Below are 20,794 nucleotides of genomic sequence, written 5' to 3'. Positions count from 1 at the left end.
AAATGTCTTTGGCCTTATAGGCGAGTTCTAAAATCTTGGCAAGAGGCAAAAGTTTATCCTGACAATTGTGCCAGGCTTTCTCCAACCCCTTTTTAGGATTCCAAGCAAATATTTTCATAAAGGTGACAATGCTAGGGTCAATTTCCGGCATGTCGGTCACCTTGCCTGATGATGAAGTACTTGGGCACTCAGCACGGAGTTTGGATCTCACATCCTTCTCAAAGCTCTTCCTTATGTGGCTCTGTACATAAGACACTACCTCTGGGGAAGTCACCCTGTCGGACGAGCGAGAGTGGGCAATGTCGTCTGGTTCAAAATCCAGAAACTTCCAGGATCGACTGTCCTGCTGACAGGGGTGATCCAGCCCACGTGGTCTCTTACTTGGCCCAGGCTCGTTGTCAGGGGGCAAAGTTGATGTCCACGGGGAACTGTCTGAGTCAGAGGTGTCTGTGGTATCATCAGTTTTAGATACCACAGGTCCCAAGGGTATTCTATAGGCATGGTCCCCTATGTACGTGCTGGTCAGTTTCTGGAAGGAGTCTGAGTAAGGCAATTTCTTTCACTTGGATTTGCCTTTGGTGGAAACATATGCAGGCTGTGCAGATTCCTCCTACAGAGAAGGATTGCGCTGACTATACTCCCTAAGGTGGTATGAGAAAGGTTCTAAATCACCTGCCAACCCGGGGTTCACTGATTATTGGACCTGGTTATCTAAGGCATTCACCAACCTATTCTCAAGTTCCATCTTCGAGAACTCATGCCCATCATTTAAGCCCTCACCATCAAGAAAGGAATGCTCCATGGTCGTAAGGCCGGTCTCACCGATGCTGTGGGATCCACAGAAATATCGTTTAACTCCAAATTGGGCCCAGGAGAGTGAAAGAATTAAGTATGGAGGGAGCTGGCCCAAATTGAAACTTTTTTGAAAAGGCCCAGGGACAAAGGGGCACTTGAAGATTTTAAAACCTCGGCCTGACGGGGGCATCGCATAGGAATTTAAATGTAAATGTCAAGGTATTTGTAGAGCGCACTGCCACCAAGCGGTTTCCTGGCGCAATTACTCATACCGCTGTGGAACCCTTCCTGGCTTTCCCTGTGAAGTGTCCACTCCTGGGCACCCCCAGGGTGAAGCCAGGCATCCTAGCGCTGTTGGGGCAGGTGTGGAGGTTAAACAAGCTATTGCCCAGAGTTGCAGCATGGGGCCCATGATTAGAATAGGCACCGAGGCGAGAATTGTCAGGTCCAAGGAAATTGAGCCCAAGACCCGCCGAGGCGGGAACTGAACCCTGGTCCAGGGCCAGAACTCTGCATCGGGGTCTGCCACTCTAACCATTGAGCCACACTCCTGCACAGCACAGCCTGTAGAGGAATCGGGCAAAGACAGTGGGCAGAGAGGAATTAGCTTTGATCCAGAATTTTACTGCTGGAGGCCTCCGGCGTACGTTTGTTATTCAAACGATTGTGGGCAAACTGTGCGCTTGTGCTGATAATAATAAAAAAAGAACTGAGGGGCCTACCTCGGCACCTGCAAGTTCGCTCCACAAAGGTGCCCGAGTCGGGCAACGGGCACATCACTAATCCATCAGGGAAGGAAATACTGCGCTATGCAACAAAGCCCCAATGAGGACCCAACCAAGTGATCAGGCGGTCACATGGGCATCCCACAAAATAGATAAGACCTGTAGGCAATGGTAAACGAGTCAATAATAAGAAATCCACAATAATCAAAGCTTGAAAAACAAAGCGATTGGTATGCAATCACACAATAAAGAGGGTCATGGTACTTAACTTGACTGCACAGCAGCAAAGAAAGAAGAGGGAATATGGTGACTGACATTTATGGGATTGGGTTCATACTGTTTGGGGCATGTGACATAAGCGAATGTTGAAGTGTTTATGGATAATGTTTTTTTTTATTGTAATGTTTTTCTTGGCTGCTGTGTTTTGGGACAGTAAAGCATAATCTGAGCATCTGGCCGTGACATAGAATTGGTTGGCACAAGAAAATGCCAACTTTCTAAAAGTTGCATTTTCAAAATCGTAACTTAGATCCGACTTCACCATTAAAGAGGGTTTTATATTACAATGAATTTAAGTGTACACAGCATATTTCTTATCTGCTCAAAATCTGAAGTTAGCACATATTAAATGTAATAAGGTAACACAGTGTTAGCCGATTTGAGAGCTAGGCCTTGCAACAGTGAACAAAAGTCTTTGGGAATTGTTTGCTATCAAAACATGTAAAACTTAAGAACACCACCCTACTTTTTTAAAAACATCGCACCATGCCTTAACCCCTTCACTGTGGCGGCTATTCCGCCGCAGTGCTAAGGGGGCGGGGCGGCCGCGCGGCGGCCGCATGCTGGTGACGGAACCGCTCCGTCACCAGCGTCGGTGGCGCTGTGCTTATGACGGAGCGGTTCCGTCATGGCCCGCCCCGCTCAATAGAATGCTCAGCGCAGGCGCGGAATTCGCACCGCACATGAGCAGCGAGCGGGCCATGACGGAACCGCTCCGTCATCAGCACAGCGCCACCGCAGCTGATGATGGAGCGGTTCCGTCATCAGAAGACAAGGGGTTAAGGACTGTTTAGGACCTAACCTAGAGATGAGGTATATGTATTAAAAAGGAAGGGTTAAGCCTGGGAAAAAGGTTTATTTTGCCAGGTCGAAATGGCAGTTTTTTTATTTATTTAACTGTACTGCAGGCTGCAGTGACAGGCCTGAGACATGTTTTAGAGGGCTACTTTAGTGGGTGGCACAATAAGTGCTTCAGGCTCACTGGTAGCCTTTAATGTACAGGCCTTGGGTACTTGTGGTGCCATGTACTAGAGGCGTGCAAGTAATTTATATTTGCCAATTGGGTGTAAGCCACTGTTACCATTTTTAGAGTAAAGATTGCAAGCACTTTAGCACTGGTTAGCAGGAGTGAACTGCACAAAGTCCTACGGCCAACAAAAACAAATTCAGCAAAACAGGAGGAGTGAAGACAAAAGGTTTGCGGCAAACTAAGCCAAGGATGTCAGGTATAACAACCACCTTTCAGCCAACATTGCATTGCAGTCCATCAGTTAAGTACAAAGTACTACACATTAAGGAAAGTAGATTATTATGTGGTGTGCTTGTGAGGCCTCACCATGTAATAATGTCACAATTTTGTATCAGTCCTGTTAGGTTTATTTAACCCCTTCACTGCGGCGGCTATTCTGCCGCAGTGCTAAGAGGGGAGGGCGGCCGAGTGGCAGGCGCATGCTGGTGACGGAACCGCTCCGTCACCAGCATCGGTTGCGCTGTGCTTATGACGGAGCGGTTCTGTCATGGCCCCACCCGCTCAATAGAACGCTCAGCGCAGGCGCGGTATCCGCGCCGCGCAGGCGCGTCGGGCAGGCCATGACGGAACCGCTCCGTCATCAGCACCGCGCCACCGCGGCTGATGACGGAGCGGTTCCGTCATCAGCAGGGGAGGGGTTAATAAATGCCACTTAGCTCAGTTGTGGTTAGCTGTGGCACTGAGCAGTCAGGTTTAATCAAAGTGTAGACTATTTAGAACTACCAAAACGGCCAATGAGTAATAAAGACAGCACAATAAAAATCCAACACCAATTTTTTAAAAGTGTATATATATCTTTTTAATGTACACCAAAATGGCAAAAATCTATTGAGGGAAACTGGAAATATGATTTTTCAAAGTAAGTAAATGCTTTAAAGAAAACAGAATAAATCATTGTATGTGGTTAAGCAGGCTAGAATGGCTTGGACTTGCCATAATTGGTCGGGCCAGTCACAGGGACCACTCGGGACCAGTGTGACAGTGTCTCTTCCAGTAATCTTAGGGCGCTTGTGTCTTTTTCTCCTTTTGTGTGACCCAGTCAGGAAGTGGTCCTTATGCTACTGATGCAGGATGCTGAAGACACAGAAGAGATGCAGTTAGTTTTTCTGAGGCTACCCTGATGTCCAGTAACTTAAGCGGTCATTTCCAGCCTCAGGACTTGTTCTCCCACTATGCCCTCTAGTGTTATATTCCCAAGTTAGGCCCATGTAGCGAAGCAGCTTATTTCTTACATTGTCCTCAGGAATAACATTTCCAGTAGTGACCTTTTGCAAGCACGACAATGTTGGATCAGTTTCTCTGAAACTAAACTTGTTTTTACATTTAGCTTTGGACAAAATTATCACAACGCCCTGAACATCATGTACAAGGTCTCATTTTGTATGATGTGCAAATGTCATCACTATCTTCATCCATGGGGCGACAGGACTATCTATATAGCCATAAAATCACTAATCTATGCGCACATCCCAAGGCTGCTTTCTATTATCAAAGGTGAGTATCCTGATAGATTAGTAGAGGAGGTACTTCTGCTGACACCGAGGGTCCTTGCATGCTGAAAGCCCGAAACCATTCCTAGGATGCTTGTTTCCAGTCCAGGGAAGACCTGGCCTGGCAGATCGGGCAGGACTGTTCCCATTGGGCGCAGGGTTAAGACTGATTTGCATATGGCTGGGTCCAAACTGGACAGGGTATGCCCAGACGTGGTTCCCTTGCTCACTTTGTATCTGGATTCAAGTTAGCCTAGCTGATGATGGCTGAATAGCCAGAAACCGGTCCCAGGATGCTTGTTTCCGGTCCAGGGAAGACATGGCTTGGCAGTTTGGGCTGGAATGTTCCCATGAGGCACAGGGTCAGACTGATTTGCATATGGCCATGTCTGAACTGGGGTGGCGGATGAGCTAAAGAATGATGATGGATTAAACCAAGATCATTTGACTGTGGGTGAGTGCTTGCATTGTTCAACACTCCGTCCATCATCCCCTTTGGTTTTGCTTTGTTCGCCCTAAGTTGGCAGGGTATGCCCAGACATGGGTCCTGTGCTCTCCATGCCACTGGAGTCAAGCTATCCTGGCTGATGAAGCTGAAAGCCCGAAACCGGTCCTAGGATACTACTTTACCGTCCCGGGTGGACCTGGCCTGGCAGTTCAAGTTGGACTGTTCCCATTCGGTGCAGGGTCAAGAATGATTAGCATATGGGTGGGTCCAAACTGGAAAGGCATGGTGAGCAAAAAAACGATGGATTTAGGCCAGATCTCTGTACTGGGGTGAATGTATAACATTGTTCTGTATTCAGTCCATCAATTGATTTTTTTGCATTTGTCACCCCGAGTGGAACAGGTATGCCCAGACGTGGGTCCCATGCTCTCCATGCCACTGGAGTCAAGCTATTCTGGCTGTCCAGGGCTGAAAGCCAGAAACTGGTCCTAGGATGCTTGTTTCCAGTCCAGGGAGGACCTGTCCTGGCAGTTTGGGCAGGACTGTTCCCATTGGGCGCAGGGTCAGTACCGATTTGCATATGACTGGGTCCAAACTGGAAAGGCATGGTGAGCAAAGAAACGATAGATTTAGGCCCATATCTCTGTACTGGGGTGAATGTATGACATTGTTCTGCATTCTGTCCATCAATTGTTCTTTTTGCATTTGTCACCTCGAGTGGGACAGGTATGCCCAGATGTGGGTCCCGTGCTCTCCATGCCACTGGAGTCATGCTATCCTGGCTGATAAGAGCTGAAAGCCCGAAACCGGTACTAGGATGCTTGTTTCCAGTCCAGGGAGGACCTGGCCTGGCAGTTAGAGCTGAACTGTTCCCATTGGGCGCAGGGTCAAGACTGATTTGCATATGGCTGTCCCAAACTGAAAAGGCATGGTGACATTGACAATGTATGACATTGTTCTGCATTCTGTCCATCAATTGTTCTTTTTGCATTTGAGAAATCACCACGCAGCAGTCTGACATCTCGTGAGGGGTGTCCAGTTTGTGACAAGATGGAGTCCTTCACTCTATCCCACCAGGTAATGGGGTTGGATCGTCCCTTGGGAAGATTCTTGGCTCCACACCTACACATACTCTAGGTACACTTACAGTAGGTTTTGCATAGTAGGAGTATGCTCAATTACTGCCTTATCTAATATGCCTGCATATATATATTGTTTTAGCACCATGGTAGAACTATATCTACCATTTATACTTTTGGTGCTTGTAATCACGTTTATCTGCTACTGTCTACTAATCATTGCAGCACACTTACTTTATACAGGAAGAATGTTGGTTCAATAAATATTATTGAAACATCCCACTGTGTATTCTTTGTATATTCCTCTGAGAATAAGTGAGCATGAGTGACTGAGTGAAATGTTTTGTACTGTTTCCACGATCCCTGAGGGGTCAGGGTAGTCATCTTCAGTGGTTGACAGAAACCATTTGCTCCCTGGTAGGTTAGGGGGCTTACGGTGGCACTGTGAGCTAGGTAGTCTCTAGGCCAACATATCCTGCAGGGTGACAGTGGCCTATTGAGCTCTTAGCACATAATTCGTTTTCAGGAAAACAGTTTCAACACATACACAGTAAAGTGTGCTTAATGGAACAAAAATCACTATGCTCCCCTAGTAGAGCAAAGTAAATCAGAGAATAAATCCCCTGAAATACAAAAAGTATATATATTAGATGTCCAGAGCACCACCAATTGGATTGTAAATAGTCCATCAATTAGACAGGTCCATATTTGTAAAACAAACAAATGATTTAAGATTCGATTTGTTTTTATTCCATTTCTTTATATAATTCAGTTTGAACAACAGCCAACACGTGTTTTGTCATTTTTGGCGACTTTTCCAAGGCTCCAATAAGTAGTCAAAAAACAGATGATTAAATCTGTGGAAACATGAAAATCAAATCCTAGTCCTCAGAGCCCCATTTGACCCCGTGCGTACCACTAACATCTCCATTTTATTTTCTCTGGAAAGATCCATCAGGGCAGCACTCTCCCCTTCAGGCTTCAGGTTGTACCCCTAAGGGTCAGACTACTTATGGGGTTTGAAATGCCCGGTGGTAGGCTTCCCAGCCCTCTTGACACTTCTCTTGCTCTTAGGGTCTGGGACATTTTTCCAGGTTTCAGACTTCCCTGAATTGCAGTATGAGCCCTGATGGCCACTCACACCTATTTAGGGAGATCCAACATGTCTCAGCAGACACTCCACTGGGATGGCAGGGGACACAGCTACCTTCTTCAGGCTAGTAACCCCTCTACACTCAAAGTTCACCATAGCCTTAGGGCAAACGTTTACCTCATTGTCGGCATTGACAACCCTGTGTAATAGATCCAGGATGATCTGCTCTGAGGAATAGTGTTTGTCCACCGTAGTGATCATACTGACCACTGTATCCCTCAGAGCTTCTGCTTTAGTACCGTTGATTTCCACCCATTCCCTATACGTTAGCATACCAGTAGGTAAGGCTGCCAAAGCTTCAACATCCACGCCTTTCACAGACACTAAGGTGAGCTCTGTGTAACCTCCAGTTTCCTTTTGGCCAACTTCCATCCCAATCCCTACACTGGCATTCCCCAAAGACCACCCACCACTGGGGGGATTCTTAGTGCATACTGAGTCTCCTCTCCTGTGCCCTGGCTGCAGACAGTCATAGCACACCCCAGCCCTTGAAGAGTAATTCTTTCCTTGATACCCCACCTCCTTGGGCTTGGATGGGTCTAGGGGCTCTCCTTCTTGGGCAGACTTTTGGGTCCCTATAGAGAACTCCTCTTTATCTTTGCCTCCCCCTCTTGGGGGAGCCTGACTCGCTTTCTTAGGATCCCCCCTGGGGCTTTTGGATGCCCATTCTTCAGCTGTCCTACCCATCTCTTTGAGGCAGAACAGCTTAAAGCCCACTAGATGCTGATTTAACCTTTCCATGTCCAACTCATTGGTACAGTTACTTTTGAAAATGTACAAAAACTAGAATCAACAGTAATTTGGAAAAAGTGACCCAATAAAAATTACACAATTAGGTATCCAAAACAATTTTGCCTTTTATCAATTTTGAGGACTTATAATTTCTAAGTTTACTAGTTGAGTGGTACTGCTAAACAGAAGTACCATATCCCCCAGTGTAGGAAAGTGGATTATTATGTGGAGTGGTTGTGAGGCGTCACTATGTAATAATACTTGACGCTCTAGCAAAACGTGAGGATATCTACATAAAACCTGCCGATAAGGGGGGGAGTATAATAGTGCACGACAAAATAGATTATGATAGGGAGGCACTGCAACAACTGAACAACACTCTATACTACACTAAACTCAGGGGTGACCCCACAGAAAGAATTAGATCAGAAATAATGACTATCAGGAAGGAGGGTCTGGATGGAATTTGGCTAAGCCAGAAAGAGTATGACTATCTGAACAAAAAAGATTTCACGATTCCTGCATTCTACATACTCCCCAAGATCCATAAGAACGCAGAACACCCCCCCGGAAGACCCATTGTGGCGGGGTGTGGATCTATATTACAACCCTTGGCGGAGTATGTTGATTATTTCATAAAACCCTTTGTAGCTCTTATCAAATCCTACACTAAGGATAGCATTAGTGTAATTAACGCATTAGAAGGGGAAGCTTTTGACTCTAACAGCAATATCCTAGTCACGATGGATATTGAGAGTTTATACTCAAATATCCCACAAAATGAAGCGCTACAAATCATTGAGAAAGTCTTGCAGACCCAAATTCGCCCTATGCAAGTTCCTGTGGAGTTCGTTATCAAATGTGCCAAGATAGCCCTGGAACGCAACTATTTTCTATTTAATGATGACTTTTATGGCCAACAAAAAGGGGTGGCTATGGGAGCGATTTTCGCTCCAGATATAGCGAATCTGTATGTGGCAGATTTCGAGGAGAAAGTGATTTTCAATAACAATCCCTTTGGTACGCATATCAAAAGATATCTCAGGTACATAGACGATGTCTGCCTAGTTTGGGAAGGCCCAGTGGATCATCTCTTGTCATTCCACGCATGGCTCAATGAACAAAATCACAACCTACGTTTTACGATTGAATATAACAATCAGTCCATAAATTTCCTTGATCTTAACATTAAAAACGACAATGGCTCTTTAGTGGTGGACCTTTACACGAAGCCCACAGCACGTAACACCTTGCTGAAATACTCGAGTCATCACCCGAGAAATTTACGAGATAACCTCCCTTTTGGACAATTCTTGAGAATCAAACGCAATTGTACCAAAAGGGAGGATTATTTCAGGGAGGCTAAGATCCTCCAACTAAAACTGAGCGCCAGACAATATCCATATAGGTTGGTCAAACGGGCACTTAAACGTGCGTGGTATTATGATCGTACTGCACTGTTAGATGAAAATAAAAGAAAGGAAAGAACAGATAACACCATTGCCTGTGTAACCACCTTCGGTACAGAGTCCAATCAGATCAAGAAAATTATTTCAAAAAATTGGCATCTGATACAGAAAGTTGAGCCACAATTAAGCCTCCCCAGGTTTGCGTTCAAAAGAGCGAGAAACCTTCGGGACCATTTGGTCAAAACCTATAGGGAACCTAATACCAATACCCTACATAATCTATGGGGGCTGCCACCAATTGTAGGACACTATCCATGTGGACAATGTGCCGCATGTGATACTACCACACCAACTAAAACCTGCGTACTAAATGAGAAGCAAATTGTTTTTAAACATCATTCTAATTGCCTTACGAGAAATGTCATTTATTGCATAGAATGCCCATGTAAACTTATGTATATAGGCAAAACCACTCAAGAAGTGAGAAAAAGAATAACGCAACATCAATCACGCATTAGGTGCAAAGTATTGACAGCCCCATTAGTTGAATACTACACACAACAATCTCATGGTCCCAAAGATATGAAGTGGTATGTAATAGAGGTTGTTAAAGGTAAGCATGGGCAAATTTTGCGAATCTCGCGTTCGCGAATTTTGCGGATTTGCGAACTCGCAAGCCGCAAAATCCGCGAATTCTCGCGAATTTGCGGATTTTTTTTTTTTGTGTTTGCGCGGGTTTCTGCCAGTTCGCGAGGGTTTTGTACAATTTCGCAAATTGCGAACTTACCTGTCGGGTCGCAAGTTTCGCAAACTTGTTGTTTCTACGTGTCCAGCCTGTTTGGGACACTCTTCTTCATCACTGCCACTCCCTGTCACCACTGCCACTCTCTGACTACTCATGCCACCCTCTGACCCACCCATGCCACCCTCTGTTTCATCACAGCACCCTCTGGTTGTCCAGTCAGTGTACATTATTGTGGCAACGCAAGCACACCTTCCCTGCCTCAAGTGACCTGAATTAATTTGGGGCTGATTAATGTGTCACAGAATATTTTTTTAGCTGGCACCTGCTTCCTTAGTGCTTCCTGATTAGTGATCTTTTGCACTTGCTAAGTGCTTTCATTGTTGCAAAATTAGTTACAACACCTGCCCTGCCCCAACTGACAATAATGAATTAGGGGCTGATTAATGGATTTGAACTTCCAGCCTGGCTCCTGCTTGTCTCCCTTAGCTGTAATTCAGGACCTTTGTGGCATATGTGTAACTATTCTGAGGTTCAGAGCAGGGTCACATAATAGTTGCAACTGGCAACTGAACTCTGGAGGGGCCCCTCAGGAAGCACTACAGGAAATGGCTACTAATGATGAGCCTGAACTTTTGAACCTGGTAAGTAGTTTCAGTTTTGCTAAGATCGTATTTCTGCAATTTTGCACTTATTCGCGGGGCACGAAGTTGTACTGGGAAGCCGCGAACTCACACGAACAGTGCGAGCAGTGCGAGCAAAATCCGCTGCTCGCGGATTTGCGGATTTTGCGGGAGATTCGCGAATCTCGCGGATTGCGAATTTACCGAAAATACGCAAAATCCGCGAGCGAAACGGATTTTCCGCCCATGCTTAGTTAAAGGTTCCAAAAGAAGGACCAATGTAGATCGCCTACTTACATTAAAAGAAAATAGAAGGATTTGGACAGGAAGGACAGTGGAGCATGGTTTAAACCAGTGTGTGGAATGGCACAATTTAGCGACCCTGTAAATTGAGAAGCTATAGCTTATATCCAGGTTCAGATATTCTTTCTTGACATGAATTTCTGTGATGAGTAGAATTGTGATAGCTTTGCGACTATTTAGGTATTCTTTGACTGGTCCCGGTTTTGATGTACACTTTTGGTGAGTGAATTACAGGACCTCGGGCTAATAACTGTTTTGTTTATTCAGTTCTGTGTAGTAAATTTTATATTTATGATTGAGGACCTATCTCCTCTTTCTAACTTTTTTATGTGGTTATTTAGTATCCCTCACTCCTCTCTAATATGGCCGCCGTATGTCGGTAACTCAGAGCTACGATGTGCGCATGCGCGCATTCCCGACAGAGTTTGTTTTGCCGATTCTCACTAGCGGGGCAAACAAACGCCGACGGAGACTGAAGTAGAACGGTCGCGTCTGTGATAGAGCATCCAAAGTAAGTCCCCTGTCCAAAGATAGACGCAGATAGTATTTTGATTTCCCAACAGATGGTATGACAAACTTACACGAAACTTTCAGTTTTTACCTTCGCAGATTAGATGGTTTGCAGGCTACTCAGGAGCTGGTTCTTGCCCGTTTCTAACGCTACTCGTGTGGAATAATTGTGGAGGTGAGCTCCATGCTTGGCATTCTGTAGATTTCTACGTGACCCATTTGATTCAATACATATACTCAACTCATCTAATGTTTACATAGGAGCGTTTTTGGTCTACCTTGTGAAGTGGTGGTGGATTGAAATTTTGGAAGACAACTTGTCTAGTGAGTATGGATAGCCGTATTGGACCTTATATGAGGTGATAAGGAGCTAATGGTTGTGGATAGTTGTAAATAGATATGGACTTAGTTTGGTCACACTGGGTGTGGTGATGGTAATTTAATGTAAACAGACGATCAAATATATTGGACATAAGTAAATGGATCCCATGTACTTAATATGTATATATTGTATATGTTTTTGTAGATATCATGTGCAACACATAGTCCTGAGGATGGTCTTGGTGGAAATAATACGTTAAAGACCGAAACGTCGACGCTCATATACCGTTTGGTTCATAAACATCCAAGAAAGGATTTGTATATATAAGAATGATGGATTAGCTGACTGCAATTACAGGAGCACCTTATGTATATATTTGTATAATACATACTGTACCAACGGTGTATTACACTACAGGAAAGTGTACTGAAGATTGTAGTGTTGTTTTGTTGCCTAGCATTTGTACTTCTTTAATTTTGTGACAAGCCAAAAGAATCATTTTCTAAATAATATATATAAAAGATTGGAGATATCATGTTTCTTATGTTTTCTTTTCAAATGAAGTACTTATAAAAGACTTAATAGAAATTATTTAGATACTGGAAATAATTCCTCAAGGAGCTTTTGTCTATTTAACTAAACTATGTAATAATGTCACAATCTTTATCAGGCCCAGTTAGGATTCGTTAATAAAACCCTTATCTTAGTGCTGGGCATCTGTGGCACAGAGCAGTTTTACTTAATCAAGGAGCAAGTGTAAAGCATTTAGAAGTACCAAAGCAGTCAATAAGTAAGAAACAACACAATAAAAATCTGACAAACATTTTTATAAATAGAGCATATTTTTATCTTAAAATTGACACCAAACAACAAAAATCTCTCTATCGAAAACAGAGACATGATTTTTCAAAGGTAAGTAAATTCATTAAAGAAAATATAATAAATTGTTGTAAGCAGTTGGTTCCCAACTGGGTAGTATGGCTGTTCCTAGTCACTTGGATGGGCCACGATGGTCGGATGCCAGAGGAACACAACAAAACTAATGAGACATTTTATTGAAATAATCATGCTGTTGATAATTTCAAATGGACCATCATTGAAAAAATTAAATCGAATGGTAACAGCAACAATACCTTGTTCAGAGTGGAACAGAGGTGGATTTACCATCTGGATATATCAAATAGGATCTTGAATGAGGAAGTACACTTGTTAGAATAAACTATCCTTGAGTCATTGGTCACTCACTATAGATACATCGAATCTCAATGATTAGAGATCGCAGGTGACACAATTCGCTTCACAAACACTATTCCGTGACAGGAATAGGGATGATGTCCTGTGTATTACCCTGCTATATTATGTAGGTTTCCTAAGTCTGGAGTATTTGAGATTAACCAACAGGAAATAAGCGTAGTCTCAGTCACTGTAAATCCCAATATGAGGAGATGGACCGAACAAGGCACATTTTGCCATATTCTTATTTATTAGATGCAGTCTGGGCAATTACCTTGAAGGATGAAATGTAAGTGCAAAAACTTTAAATGAACCCCAAAGTAAATATTAGAAGTAGGAGGGTTGGTACTTGAACAAATATCCACTACAATCATTGAGTTCAGAGTTCAGTTATAACCAGTGATGTGATGAGCATTGTTAGATGTACATTGCATGAAACATTAAACATTACTATCACAGGTTCAGGTAGGTTAATAAGAAGTGTACTAATCCGAACTTCACTCCCCCCGGCGCTCCGTAGTCTATTATTTACAGAGCCAGAACTACATATCCTTACGGTTTGGCAGTTCTTACTTTCCCATGCCCGTAATGATGTCATAGGGTATGAAGGAGTAGTCTGCCATGGATCACTCAAGTAGCGAACACTGCTGCTGCACATTTCCCAGTATGCAGCCACGGATCACTCAAGTAGCGAACACCGCCGCTGCTCATTTCCCAGTATGCAGCAGTGAAAGGGCACAAGTGGGTGCAGAAACGAAGTCATTCTTCTGACGAAGTAAGTGGGCAGAGAGGGTATACCACAAGTAAATCCATGATACTCTCTTCCATAACAGATGTCTATTTTGGCACACCGCAACTATTATCCCATAGCTCTGGGGGTGCGACAACTACGAGATGGACCCTCTACTTTCCTATGGGAGGGAGTGTGGTGTATTACAGTCTGTCTATATGAGTTGTACCCACCAAAACAAGTGGAATTAAGAATAGTGTATGTTCTTATGTGTGAATGAAGCACATTTTGGGTGCATAGGCATGCAAAATATACTCTTCCCACACCTACACATGCCCTTATAGAGTGTAGGGATATAAATGGTTAACCAAATGCTTATGTACAAACATTGAAGCTTGATGTTACCACGAGCGGTACACTGTATTCACAAAAGAATGCTACATTGTTATTGGGACCTGATGGCCAACTGTCTTTGTGTGCGTAATTAACTTTTGTATCGTCAGTCTGTGACAACGAAGGTGACGCCCCGCATTTTGCCATGAGAAATGAAAAAATAGCTCTTACATGGGATGATGAGTTGGAAGACATGGAAAAAGATTCACTGGGGAGGAGGTGTTTATAATCAGGGCCTTCCTCACAGTAAAATGAGAAAATATTTTCTTACCCTAAAAAAATGCTACCAGTGGTTATTGATCATTGGGGCATTGAAAAACATTAACAATGGAGGCCTCCAATTTTTCTATGCCAGTTATAGTATTGTCACAAAAGAGAATGATGTGGTGATTGGATAAGTATTTATTTTAATTATGGGCTGTGACAAAACTTTATTGGTTCAAATGTCTGGAAAAAGCTTACCTGATCATCATTTATACATGAATGTTTGGATCATCAATAACTAACATTGTACCTCTTTGTATTGTTTGTATTGTAGGTTGTGTTATTAATACAAGTGACTGGTAGGGTTTTAGTGTTTACCCTTTTTGCATGGTCTATTAATATACCACTTTTGAGTTCTTTATTATCCTGAAGAAGACCCATAACCCGTAGAGGCTACTATATGGGTCGAAACATGTTGGTAATTACAGTATCCTAAGGTCAAGTGATTCATTGTTTTCACATGCTGACTTATATCTTATGATTTTAATTATACAAATGGTACTCTGTAATAAAGTTAGGTTCCGAGTATACCCCTACGTATTTTTAAATCTTCTTTCTTGTCAAAGCAACAGGACCCAATACATTTTCCTGCAAACAGATTTCTAAGAACTCCTAGGTCTAAGATTAGCTTCCTTTGGTGGAGTTTGCTGGAGTGTCATTGCATCTACCCAATGTAAGAGGTTGTCAAATGATAAAGCATGCCTTGATAAGTTAAGCGTGAGACGACCTCTCAAAAATCTTTTGATGAACCCTCTCCTGAAAGTCTGAACTGCGAGAGTATAGCAGTAACTTCATTACCCTCAAGTAGTTTAGTGTTGAGCACAATGGTCGAGGGCCAGTCACATGGAGCACTGGGTCCAGGGGGACACTTCCCTTCCACTTCCAGCAGTTTTAGGGTCCTCAGTGTCTTTTTCTCCTTTAACACTGTACAGTAGTGGTCCAGATGCTGGGTATGCAGGATGCTGAGATGCTGAAGACCCAGAAATAATGTGGCAAGTTTTTCCGGGGCCACCCGTTTGTTCAGGAACCTCAGGGATCGTCTTCTGCCTCAAGACTCGATCTCCCACAATACCCTTAGAAAGTTCAGTGCAAGTCCAGTCCTGCCACTGGTCAACTGATCTGATTATTGCAGTTCTAACAGTTTTTAACAGGTAAGCAGCTCTTTACTTTATGGAGATCAAGGCCCACTTTGGCTATGGGTCCCACAGACTTGGGACACCTCAGGAAGGTCAGAGCTTGATCATCCAGGAGGTACTTCGACATCCAGGGGTGGTCAAGCATTCATGGGCAACTGGGATCTCGAGATTTTGAGACTTCTTTACTTATGGTGGCCATAATGTTTAACAGGAGGCTCACCAACTAGCCATTGGAGTCTCTTCTCCCATCTTGGCACAAGTGGAGCTCTTTTCAATGAGTGTGCACAGCAGGCACAGTCCTTCTTTGTGGATCTCTTTGGTGCAGCAAGTGAAATCCATTCTTTTATGTAGCCTTTCTTTGCTGGGTCCAGGGAGCAGTAGGGTGATCATTCTGCCATCTTTGCGGACCAGTAGTGATCTGAAGACTGTGGGCCTTGGGTGCCACTTTAATGCAAACTTCGTGTTTGTGGGAGGGGAGGATTCACTAGCCAGTGAGACAACAGTTCCCATGATACAATAGTTCCTACTTTACAACATTTCCTTGTGGTTTGACCACTAGGCAATCCCAGGATACCCATCTGTACCCAACCCAAGATGTTGGGACCTCCTCTCTAGGGTAGATCTCTGGGCACACCTCTGGGATGTACCCTGCATAATGAGCCACTCCTCCTGGAAAACCATCTCTGTTACACCTCCTCCTACCAGCAATTCCCTTTGTTCCCTGCTCTTGGGAGCGCTTTACACTTTCTTGTAGGGGAGCAGCATGTTGTATAAGTTGACAACTGTTTAGATAGTCACGGAAGGCTACCGGAAGTTTGGGAACAAATGTGGTAACTTTCTAAAGTCACCTTACTGTTAAAAGTTACCTTTAAATCCAATCTCAGCAAAGAGTTTGGTTTAATGTAACAATTAATGTGTTGTCTTGGAGTATTATATTCGGTGGCCCCTAATGAAATTTAGCACTTTGTGTAGTGGCTAGTGAAACTCCATGTTAGCCAATGGGACCACTGGACTTACTACAGTGAAAACTGGAAATTTTGTAATTTCCTTGTCAGGGTACATTAAATACAAATGGAACATGCTTGTCTTTTTAAAATTAAGCGCCCTGTCTGGTGAGCTGCCAAGGCATTCCCTAGGGATGGCTTGTTAATATGAAAACGGAAGATGTTGACCTTGCAAAATGTTTTACTTTGCCCTGTTAAGATGACACTTTTTACACTGCCCAGCTACGTGAAGTGGCAAGCCTAGAATCACATTATTACCTAATCACTGCAGTGGTGCCTCAATTAAGTGTTGAAGTCCACCAGTGACATTTAACTTCCTAGCCCTGGGTACCTTTTGTACCATGTGCAAGGAACCTATAGCAAAGTTATATAAGCCAATCAGGTGTTAGCCAATTTTACACATACTTTAGAGGTCAGAGCACATGCACTGGGGCATGGACAGCAGAACCAAGTGTACTACAAGTCGAAAAAACATTCAGCATCATTCTAACAATTTGTGTGTGTGAGGAGGTGATCAAGCAAAAAGATGTCCTTTCCTACAACATATATATTTATTAATAGCGGCAATAGCAGGTTTACTAAGCATTTCAAGTTATCTTAAATAACTTTAAAAGTTTTCTGAAATGTTAACTTTCATAAAAAAAATTCCCAATTGCAAATATATTAAAACATCCTCATCTAGGCAATTGAAAATCATTTTAGAACCCATCATAGGAGCAGATAACGTGATCTGTACGATAGTCTGAGATCGCAGATCCCAGTCATTTGAAAAAATGCACGAGAAATATGCAAAGGAATAAAACAACATAGATATAAACATGTAGTTAAAACATTCCTCTTAACTGTATCACATCTGCCAGTTAGTGATATCGCCTATCCCAATGTTGTTTTAGGGCCATACAGTGCTTTAATAGCGGTTCATAGTTTATTTTATATGTCTTGTGTGTCAGGCCAAGGTACTTTACTACGATGGAAGTTTTATATTTTGGATGGTTAATCGAATAGTTAGTATCTCAGTTTTGTGGTATTTAGTGTGTTTCTTGAGACCATACTGAACACTGCAACTGTAGGTTTGATAGGTGGTGTATCATCTTCCACCGGATATTTGAAAATGGCAACATCGTTGGCATTTGCAGCATTTATTAACTGACAAGAATGTTGCCAAACCAGTCATATAGTGGGGTTTAGCTTAAATTATAATGTGTGTCTTTAAGTATAAAGTAAACAGTAATCGTGATAATGGGCATCTCTGATGTGTACTGTACCCCATTGAACTTTAATACTAGCAGATACTTTACCCATAATTGTAATTCTAGCAATGGATTGCACATAGATTTTTCAACATTGATGTGAAAGTTGGGCCAAAATACATCTGAGCCAATAACTCCCACACATATCCCCAGGACCGTGGATCGAATGTCTTTTCTGCATCGATAACGATCATACCAGCCCATTTCGACAGAGTATTGGCTCCATCAAACATAACAGTAGCCGTATTAATATGTGACATGATATATCATCCTGGTATGAACCCATGTTGTTTATCGGAGACCAACCTCCTTATTATACCAAAATGTCAATTGGCTAGACTTTTGGCATACATTTTGGTATCCACAAGGATCAGTGAAATAAGCCAGTAAGACCATCTCTCATCTGAAGGCTTACCGTTTAAAAAAAAAAAAGCTATCAATGTATGTTCCCAAGTAGTGACAACCAGGGCTGCCTAGATATATATTGTCTAGCACATCAATGTATAGTGGAAGTATTTGATTTATATAGGCTTTATAAAACTAAGCTCGTATAGAGTTGTCCTCTGCAGCCTTACCATTCTGCATTGATTGTAGAGCCAAGATAACTTGTCTCTTGTTATTAGGGCTTCCAACACCGAAGAGTCTATTTGAGGCTACTGATTGAGTTCTACTGATTTTAGACAGCTATCTGTCCCTTTGTCTATATGATTAGTGTAGAGCTGCTTATAATAGTGTTCAAATGGATTGATAATGGGCTACGGTTCTGTAATATCAAACCCATCATATCCGGTAATCCTCTTCATATTGCTATATGATTATTTCTGTTTTATTTTATATGCCAAAATACGACTTACAGATTCACTGTATTCATGTGTGGTGGTATGATATTATACATATGGCTGAGCATATTTACCTCTCATCCATCTATTAATCTGAGCCATATCCTGGAGTATATCTAAAAATATATTCTTGTTTGCTGTCAGGTGATTCCTGTTGTAATAGACATGCAAGTTATGTAATTGAGCTATCTTTACTGATAAGCTCCTTAAGGGTTTTGTGCTTTTTTGCAATGAGATAATTAGCGGTAGCACTACGTATTGTACCCTCTATGGAGTCCCTCAAATTAAGGCTGTAGTGGAATATTTGTCAAAAGAATTAAACTCTAACAAAGATATTGCGAAGGGGGAAATAAAGCAGAAAGAATGTTGGCACAAAAGCTAACAGCACAGAAACAGTAAATTTCTCAGGTATAAGACCAGATCTTCTGGCCCCCTCGTAAGAGACTCGGAAATAGCGTCGGAATTCGGCGGGGTTTAGGCACAGACTCACTCTCTTATTCCGACTGTGCCACATATTTAGAACAGGCCCCCGTAACAAAACTACCAGATCCTATAGCAGCTACATTGGAATCTGACATTACATCCCAAGAAGTGATTGACGCCATAGGGAAGCTCAAGCTAGATAAAGCCCCAGGACACGACGGGTTCACTGAGGCATTCTACAAAATGTGTGCCACCCAGCTGTCTCCTGTGCTGGCCCACCTGTACATTACCTTTAGTACTGAAGGGTCCCTCGCGGAGTCCATGAAATTGGCTACTATTGTAGTCTTGCCAAAACTGGGGAAAGACCCCCAACTTTGAGCCTCCTACCGCCCCATATCTTTGTTGAATGTTGATGAAAACTATTCACTGGGCTACTGGCAACAAGGTTGGGACGTCTCATACCAGGTCTGATAGATCCGGATCAATCAGGTTTTATCCCTGGACGCACGTGTGGTGACAATTCTCAGTGCATATTCCACTTAATAGATAAAACAGGTAAATTTAAGGTTCCCATAATGCTGCTATCCATTGACACTTAAAAAGCATTCGAGCGCTTGCATTGGTCCTTTCTACGGCTGGTTCTAGAGGCCACAAGCCTAGGACCCCGGTTTCAGAGATGGGTATGTGCCAGTTACTCTAACCCAGTGGCAATGGTCCGTGTTAACGGCACAACATCTCCATCCTTCCCTATCTCAAGGGGGGCACGGCAAGGGTGCCCGCTATCACCGCTTCTGTTCACGCTCTAGATGGAGCCGCTAGCGGACCACATACAGGGCCATCCCCTTATAGAGGGGGTACGAATGGCTGGTCAATCCCATAAAATAATATTCTATGCTGACGATGTGCTTCCAGCCATCACCAATCCACGCCAGTCTTCGCCTCCGCTGCAGGAGGAATTTGAGGAACTTGGGGGTGCATCTGGTTTCAAAGTGAACAAGACTAAATCTCATCTCCCAGGACGACCAAGTGATTATAGCCAGGACATTTCCGTTTTCCTGGACCACACAAGGAATTCCCTATCAAGGCATTCAGTTATTTCCAACCATCGAAAATGCACTGTCATATAATTACGCCACCCTCCTTTCAATGACTCACCACCTGATACAATCATGGCATGGAGGACCACTTTCTTGGGTGGGCCGAATAGCTGCCTTTAAAATGTCCCTTCTTCTTAAATTCTTATTCTATATGAAGGCAATACCGTTGCAACCCCCTCCCAGTCCGTACAGCATAAAATTCAACAATCCCTAGAAACTTGTATCCGGGGTGGTAAACGTGTAAGAATGGTGTAAGTTCAGGCCTACCTTCCATTAGCAAAGGGTGGGCTTGGCATGCCCAATCTCTTAAGTTACTATCAAGCAGCTCAACTGCACTTCCTGGTGGCATGGCAATGACCATACACGGAAAAACACTGGTGCTTCTTTAATCCGGCCATTGCAGGGATTTATATATGGAAAATTCCTTGGCTCCCACGAAGGCATTGCCCCGGGGGTAATTATCTCTCTGGTAGTCTGGGCCGCAATGGAGTATGGGATAGACTCTTCATTCCCAAGCAACTTTCTGCTCCCTTTTCTCTCCGTAATCCAATTATAGGACAACCCAGATTTCCCCCGGCACAGGATGGTAAGGCTTCCACCTCTGGCAAGAATCAAACTGCAAATGTATTGGGGACTTGTTTGATGTGCGGGGTCTTCTGGAATTCTCACATGAGCATCAGGACTTTGGGTTGCCGGATTCAGAGCATTGGCATTGTTTAATGATACAGCACTGGGTAATGCTCCTGTTAACATGCCCCCACGCTAGCAAACAGCTCACTTTGTTT

The sequence above is a fragment of the Lissotriton vulgaris genome, chromosome 2_1 (genome assembly GCF_964263255.1).
Source record: "Lissotriton vulgaris chromosome 2_1, aLisVul1.2, whole genome shotgun sequence".
NCBI classification, from domain to species: domain Eukaryota; kingdom Metazoa; phylum Chordata; class Amphibia; order Caudata; family Salamandridae; genus Lissotriton; species Lissotriton vulgaris.
The sequence above is the reverse complement of the archived record's forward strand: the minus strand, read 5'-3'. Positions refer to the sequence as shown.